This window comes from Carya illinoinensis, chromosome 3, assembly GCF_018687715.1.
Source record: "Carya illinoinensis cultivar Pawnee chromosome 3, C.illinoinensisPawnee_v1, whole genome shotgun sequence".
Lineage (NCBI taxonomy): Eukaryota > Viridiplantae > Streptophyta > Magnoliopsida > Fagales > Juglandaceae > Carya > Carya illinoinensis.
In genome coordinates this window covers 53,226,729-53,233,905 of record NC_056754.1, presented here as the reverse complement: position 1 = coordinate 53,233,905, position 7,177 = coordinate 53,226,729, and the positions used below count along the sequence as shown (strand labels likewise).

Sequence of the window (7,177 nt, the reverse complement as noted above, 5' to 3'; positions counted from 1 at the left end):
TTTAAAATTAATATTATAATAAAATTTTTCTATTATTATTATTCAAAACTTCTCATCTCGTAACTACTTAACCAAACGGGCATAACATTCTATCTTAATTAGTGCATTAATTAATAACATAAGTTAAAAGAAAAAATATAGTTGCAAGTATAATTATGTACTAATCTGTGCATTAATATAATATGATTGATTAAAAAGTAGATTTTATTAAAAATAATATTAATTTAAATTTTAAATATGAATAAATTAATATTAATATATAAATTAATACGTAACTATATTTATGTAACAAAACTCAAATTAAAAACTCTACATGCAGATGAGGACAGGTTTAGACGAGTGAGTCGGTGACCCAGTATCATTCTTCAAAGTTTTGACAATGTTGTTCATATTCTCTTTCATCTTCTCTCTCCGAAACCAAAGAAACCAGACTCCTTCTCTTCAATGCTTGTTATATCTTCAGGCTTGTTTTCTGCAGTGTTGATTTTTTTTTTCTATGCCGTTGAAGCTGGTTTTAGGATTGTAGATGGGTTTTTGGTCTCTAGATTTCTGAACAAAATAGATGGGTTTCCTTTTTTTCCCTTTGCATATCGTGGTTTTCTGCAGCGTTGGGTTTTTTAACTTTCAGATTCACATAAAGAAGAAGAAGATATGAATGCTCCCGACCGCTACGAACGTTTCGCCATCCTTGAAGGTACCATAAAGTATCTTTATACAAATATTTCCCTCTAAACCCCTCTTTCTTGCCCTCACTTTCTTAGTTTCTTTTAATTTTAATTTTCAAGGTGTCGACGAGAGGGATATGAAAATAATCAACACCGCGTCCTTCATCATCGAGAGAGAGGAGCACACAGTCGGCAACATTCTACGCATGTACTATATTTGAATTGCTTGTTCCATTCATTTTACGTTATTACTTTTCCGAAAATAGCTTAATAAAACTCCTGCTTTTCTTTTTTTTTTCCGTCTTTATCAGCCAATTGCATAGGGACCAGAACGTTTTATTCGCAGGGTACAGGCTTCCTCCCCGCGTTCAGTATAAAATCATTTTTAGGGCTAGTGATTTTCTCTCCCCTCTTCTTTTTAGAAAAAAAAATCTTTATGTGCACGCAGTCTGTAGGGTAATTCCACTGGTATTTTAATTCTGAAACCTATTTTAGTTAAATGCTTTTTATTTGGCACTTCAATCAAATGATTTCTTTTTAAATCTTTTTTTTTTTAATGCTCGTGATTTTGGAGGCATCTCATATTTGGTAGAACTACCATTTATACTAGATTTCGATGATTAGGAAAGTCCACCCTTTTTTTCATGAGTTGATCTCTTTGAACTTTTTAATGTTGTGTAGAGACTTTGGTCTTCATGCTTTGGTAGGTTTTTTTTTTTATTAATTTATTAATTTATTTATATATATATATAGATGCATATCGTAAGCCAGTCATCACCAATGCAGGGTGGACTTTTTATAGATATTTTTAATAAAAAATTAATTTTTTATTTTAGATTATTTATAAAATGTACTGTTGGTGAAGAATTTTATAGCCCAAGTTCTTGATACGGTTAATTTGATGAGGTTGAATAAATTTTTTTGGGTATGTATAGGGAGCCACGAGGCTTTGGATTTGTGAAGTACCGTTATGCTGAAGTTGCTGTAGATGCAAAACAACAACTGAACCATACAATAATTGGTGGGTGCGAAATAAGAATTGTGTTTGCGGAGGAGAACAGAAAAAACGCCTCAAGAAATGCGTCCCGTGTAAGGTATACAACATTTCAGTTATTTTCAATTTTCCAGTAAGACCTTTTTGGTGTCTGGAATATTCTTTGAAATTGGAATAAACTGTTTATCTTATTAAGCGCTTGCTGACTCTGTTTTCAGCCTTCACTTCTGCAATCAATTTATTTTTTGAAGTTAGAAAAGTATTATTTGTAGTTCTTTTGTGACTGTTTGCTGCTTTAAATTCTTGTTAAATTATCTAAGCTTATTTTTACTCCTTGCAGCTTACTCAAGGTCGCCTACACCAGCTAGGCATGACTCAAGGTTTGGATTTTATCTCTTAGAAGAATTTCCATTAAAATTTTGGGATTGTTTGTTGTTGTTTTTGTCATTCTTAATACTTCTATGCTATATGTTACTTCTTATAAAAAACTTCAGTGCTATATGCACTTAAAGGAATTGAGTGCTACACACTAAGGAATTGAGGATTTTGAAGGATGAAGAAGATTTGTTGAAACGGCTGATAGTAATTTTGAAAGCTAGATGCCAATTGGCAATGGAGGTTGCTTTTACCCTTAAAATGAAAAACAAAAATGAGAATATTGAGACTGATAAGAAGATTTTGACTTAGAAAAGACAATAAGGGTCTCATTATTTGTTTTTTGGTGACTACAAATTATTATACATCACTAAACTATTATTATATATTAGCTAAATTAATTAATTTTTTCTAAGTTTCTATGCATTAAATTATTTATTAATCATTTTTTTTTAATAAAAAACGGATATTATTTTTATTAAGACCCTATTTGATCTAACTAGGCAAATTTATTTTACACATTGCTCTGACTTAGTGTGTATATATATATATAAGGATTTTGGTCCCCCTCTTGAGTCCCTACACCAAACAAGATTTGTGAGATTTTTCATCATTTAATTTTTAATAAGAATAAGGAGAGATAACTGATTAATAAAGCGTTTACATTGAAATTATTAGCTTAGAGAAGTTTGTTATGAATATTGATTCTCTAGCACCACCTGAGTATATTCCAGAATATGGATTATTTTTACCTGTTATTTTCTTAATAGATATCATGTAACAGAAATATTCTCTGTAAAGTGTATAAAAGGAGACACTCCCTCAATTAAAAAAGTAGAGATTCAGATTTTGTCAAAATGCCTCTTTGACAGAAATAATTCATTCAAGGGTATGCATATCACTATATATATAAATGGGAATGTTAGATGAACGGTATTTTCGTCCAACATTCTCATTTCTAATTTTGCCCTTAGTTGTAATTCAAAATTTCGTTGGATTTGCTTTTATTTTTCTTTTGCCTACTACCATTTTAGTCTTTTTACATTTATGATCTTATCTCTTTGATCAACAGACTGAAACCGACTTAAATCTACTTCATATTTTACTCTCCTCTACTCCTCTCTATTCTCACTTTCCAGAGAAATCTCGGTGCGTTTCGAATCCTCCTCCTCCTGAATCTCGGCATTTCTGGTATGCTTCTTGTTCTTTGCTTGTTCTTTGCTCTGTAAGTGCAACGTGTGTAAATTTTACTTCTTTCATTCCTGGAGAAACTTCTCCTTCCTTTTCACATTTACTTTTTCTTGGAGTGTCTCGGTGTGGCTATGTTAGAAGATGCTTTTGCGGCTCAATGAGAAGGTTGGAGGACAGGACTGTCAGTTTTGGGTTGTTCTTATCCATTGGGTTCTGTGTTGTACTTATCCATTGCAAATTTCTTCAATCCGAGGCTCCGAAAGAAAAGTGTGCATTGCAATGTCTATTGCAGTATATCAATCCTATTGTCAAGAATTCACAGCATCGCTTGAAAGGGAACCTTTTATATGCCATAGAGAGTGTTTTAAAGCATGTAGAAACATGTCCGTTTCACAAAACACAAACCCAATACTACAGCAACATCGCTTGCCCACCATTCGGGCGATCAAATTCTCTTGCCGGATCCTCCTGTTTGAGCCAACCTCAACCTCCGAGACGGAGATGTAACCAGTGGAGTGTTGGTCGAGTTCCTTGTGGGCGTCATGAAGCTGGCCTTCGAGTTTCTGCCACTGTTTCTCTCTCGCCATCAACCTTTCAAATGAGCCCAAGTTTAGAATTTATTTGGAATTTTTTGGCTCGCATGGAAAGTTGGAGGTGTTGGGACAACTAAAGCTCGAGTTTAACCCATTTTGCATTGGTAAGATTTTAGTTGTTTATCAATCCCAGCTTGGTTTATTGAGATCGCCCCGTATGTAGTTATTTTGGGTTCATATCTTGTAGTTTAAATTGTAGATCTATCCCCTTAGTACAGGGGATATAAAGAAATCAAAACCCATTTCTATAAAATAGTTCATGCTTAAAACCCATTTGTTATTTTGGGATGGCTTAAAATGGCTTTCGCATCAAACTAAGCATTGAATCAAATCTGCAAATGGGTTTTAAGCATGAATTAAAACCCAAACTAAGCATCAAAATAAATAAAGAAATAAGGATGCTTGATTTGTTAAAACCAATGGGTTTTAATTCATGCTTAACAAATGGGTTCTAATTGATGCTTATTTGTTAATTCATTCTTTGGGTTTTGGTTCATGTTTTAAGCATGTAGAAATAGGTTTTAATTAATTCTTGAAACCCATCCTGATTCATTCTTAAAACCCATTTCTTTTAAAAAATTAAAACAAGTTTCTATTTACACAGTATTTGAAAAAACTTATTCTCTGTTGTTCTGCTTCATTTGGTGCTAAGACATAAGTTTCTACTACAAGAAAATAGGTAAGAGTTTTCATTTCCATTTGGCACATATATACAGGGGATAAAACTAAAGATTTTGTGCTCTGCCTCTCATCTCTCCCCTTTTCTTCCAATACTCTCACAACTTTGATTCTAATATATATCAATAATCTTTAGTAGATGTACTCTTGTTTCCAAGGAATATTCTTTGTTCCTGAGGCGGCTTTTTTGTTGTTCCCCTTCTTCTATATTTGTCATATCAGTCCTCCCTGACATGAGGTGTGTTAATGATTGATTGACTTAGTCTTCTTATTCGGATAAAATATATTGTATTCAATTGCAACTTAATGTTATTTTTTTTTACGTTGTTCTTCTGGCCCTTTCATAAGAGTTCTTGCAGTTAGGAGCTGCTGCAACTTATCCAGAAGATTCTATGCCTTCTTTGGATGATTTGGCAGATCGCATCATTGAAGTTCTCAACCATTTTAGTTAATAATTATTCTAAAATGTTTTTGGTGATTTATTGAGACTTTTTGGTATCCAAAACTCATATTTTAAATTATCAAGTAGCATACTTACAAGCATATTTTACATACAAGGTTGTATCGGCCTGTTTCTATTGGAGGGAATTAGTACAACTGATGTTGGATTCATAGTGTCAATTTGTTTGGAAGCTTGCTTGTATTTAATGACTGTCCACATCACTTTCAATAACCCTTCTTATTTGTTCTAAAAGAAGTTCCTTTAGTTTATTATATTTTTTATATTTGTTTTCTTGAATTTTGCATGTGGGATGCATATGAATTGTTATTTCTTCCCTCTTGCTGATGTATTCTTTTTTTTTTTTGGTGATTATAAACACAATGGCAAGCACATATGGAGCAGTGGAAATTTGGATGAACGAGCATGTTCGAAGACTTTGCACAAATAACTGTGCTGATCTTGTATACGGCTTGCTTGAGGTGTTTCTCTATCATGACTACTATTACCACCATATGAATTAAGGGTATCAATATCTTTAAAAAATAAAAGATATACTTTCGAACCTCAATACTGCAACTTCTTAATCTTGTTATTATTGTTGTCATGAAATTGTTCCAGACTTCTTCAAAGAAAAGAAGTGAGTATTGGCTTATATGGCGGTTTGAAGGGAAAGCCACAGTTTCAGATTTGATGCAAAGTAAAGAGTTCCCCTATAATGTTGGTACTTCCTCTCATCAGCCATTTCATATGGTATATGAGGCCTCTATATTACATTCGCTATGCTAAGTTCGAGAATTTACTCTCTCATCAGACAAACCCAAATGTTTGGGTATTTATCAAATGTTGTCACATGTTAAAAGATTTGGTGCAGAATAGAAAATGTGAAAACGCTATATCTTATTCTAGGTAGATGTAAACCCTTAAAAATCTTCAAGAGAGTCGAACCCATGAGGAAAATTTTGTTGATGAGGCTTGTAAAGGCTCTGCAAACCTTATTTTCAAAGTGAAAATATTGCTTATTACATCCAAACTTACATGCTTTGATTCAACTAGGAAAGCCTAAAAACCGTTAAAGAAATAAATTAATAATGTATAAAATATAAACATCTGGAACTTATCTATAGATATCATAATATAGCAAAAGATTAGACCTACTCGTTCGCCATCAGGAATGTACCTGAACATTCAATTTAAGTCTGCAATCAGTGAGCAACAAACATTCACATTTCTTCTTTAGCTTCCATGGAATTACAACTCGATGGTTTGATGGTCCATTTCTTCTTACATATCAATTCCTGAAAGCTTTTATTTAATTCTTCATATGGCGAAGATTAGGCAGTTTCTGACTTTAATGCCTTCAAAAATTCTTGTATATTGTTTCTGTCCATTTTAGCTTTCCAAATCCCTGTGTTTGTGATGGTTACATAAATATGTCAGGTAGAAACTATGATTCTTAGAGAGAGAGGTCCAGGACATGTGTAAGGGTATTGAAAGGGTGAATAGAATCATACAAACAATCATGAGACATCTCTTATTTGCATTGGATGGACTTCACTGGACTGGGATTGTGCATGGGCAGTGCACGTTGTGCTCTTCCTAGTATTGATCAAGTCTTGCACTGTTTACATTTTCATAAAGGTGTTAAAAAAAGGCGGTCAAGCACACAAATGACAAACCCAACTTAGCTGGCCAAGGCGCAGATAGGCGGGGCATGCAAGCATTTATGATCAACCCTTTTCCTGATCTGCAGAATCGATTGAAAGGTATACACTGAAACTTTCTCGACCTATATATAAAAAGAAGGTACATATATATATTTATATTATAACATATTCATTCTAAATGTATTAATGAATTTATTTAAATGATTAAATAGACTAAATTAATTTATTAATTATAAGAAAGTATCCTTAATTAGTCCTTCGTGATCCGAGAAATTACGTTGTCTTACTTTACAGGGTCGGAAGACCTAGCTAGCTAGGTAGGCGCTATACGTTCATCGATGATCTGGCCGTGAGAAAATTGCATCAGGAGGTGTCAAGATTGAATTCTAATGTTATATATATATATATATATATCAGAGACGGACCCGATTCTGTTTAATTTCATCTTGTATTTTCAACTTAAAAACAAAAAATAAAATAAAAAACAGAGAAAAAGAAAACCAAGACATATTAAAGAAAAAAAATTAATGTTACTTCGGAAAGCTGCACTAACTATTCTCAATATTATCAAACCT

General features: G+C 32.9%; 1 long non-coding RNA gene across 4 annotated transcripts; it reads left to right on the top strand.

The window, feature by feature from the left end:
* The first annotated feature begins 331 nt into the window (after nucleotides 1-331).
* LOC122305299 lies at nucleotides 332-6,570 on the top strand. Of its 4 annotated transcripts, none has more exons than XR_006241106.1 (7): nucleotides 332-694; nucleotides 786-873; nucleotides 1,601-1,759; nucleotides 2,000-2,039; nucleotides 3,174-5,417; nucleotides 5,557-5,655; nucleotides 6,380-6,570. It is a non-coding gene; the product is annotated as an uncharacterized LOC122305299 (long non-coding RNA). The 4 variants fall into 4 exon arrangements; XR_006241103.1 differs by having other exon boundaries at nucleotides 6,376-6,570; XR_006241105.1 differs by having other exon boundaries at nucleotides 5,557-5,659; nucleotides 6,376-6,570.
* The last annotated feature ends 607 nt before the right edge of the window (nucleotides 6,571-7,177 follow it).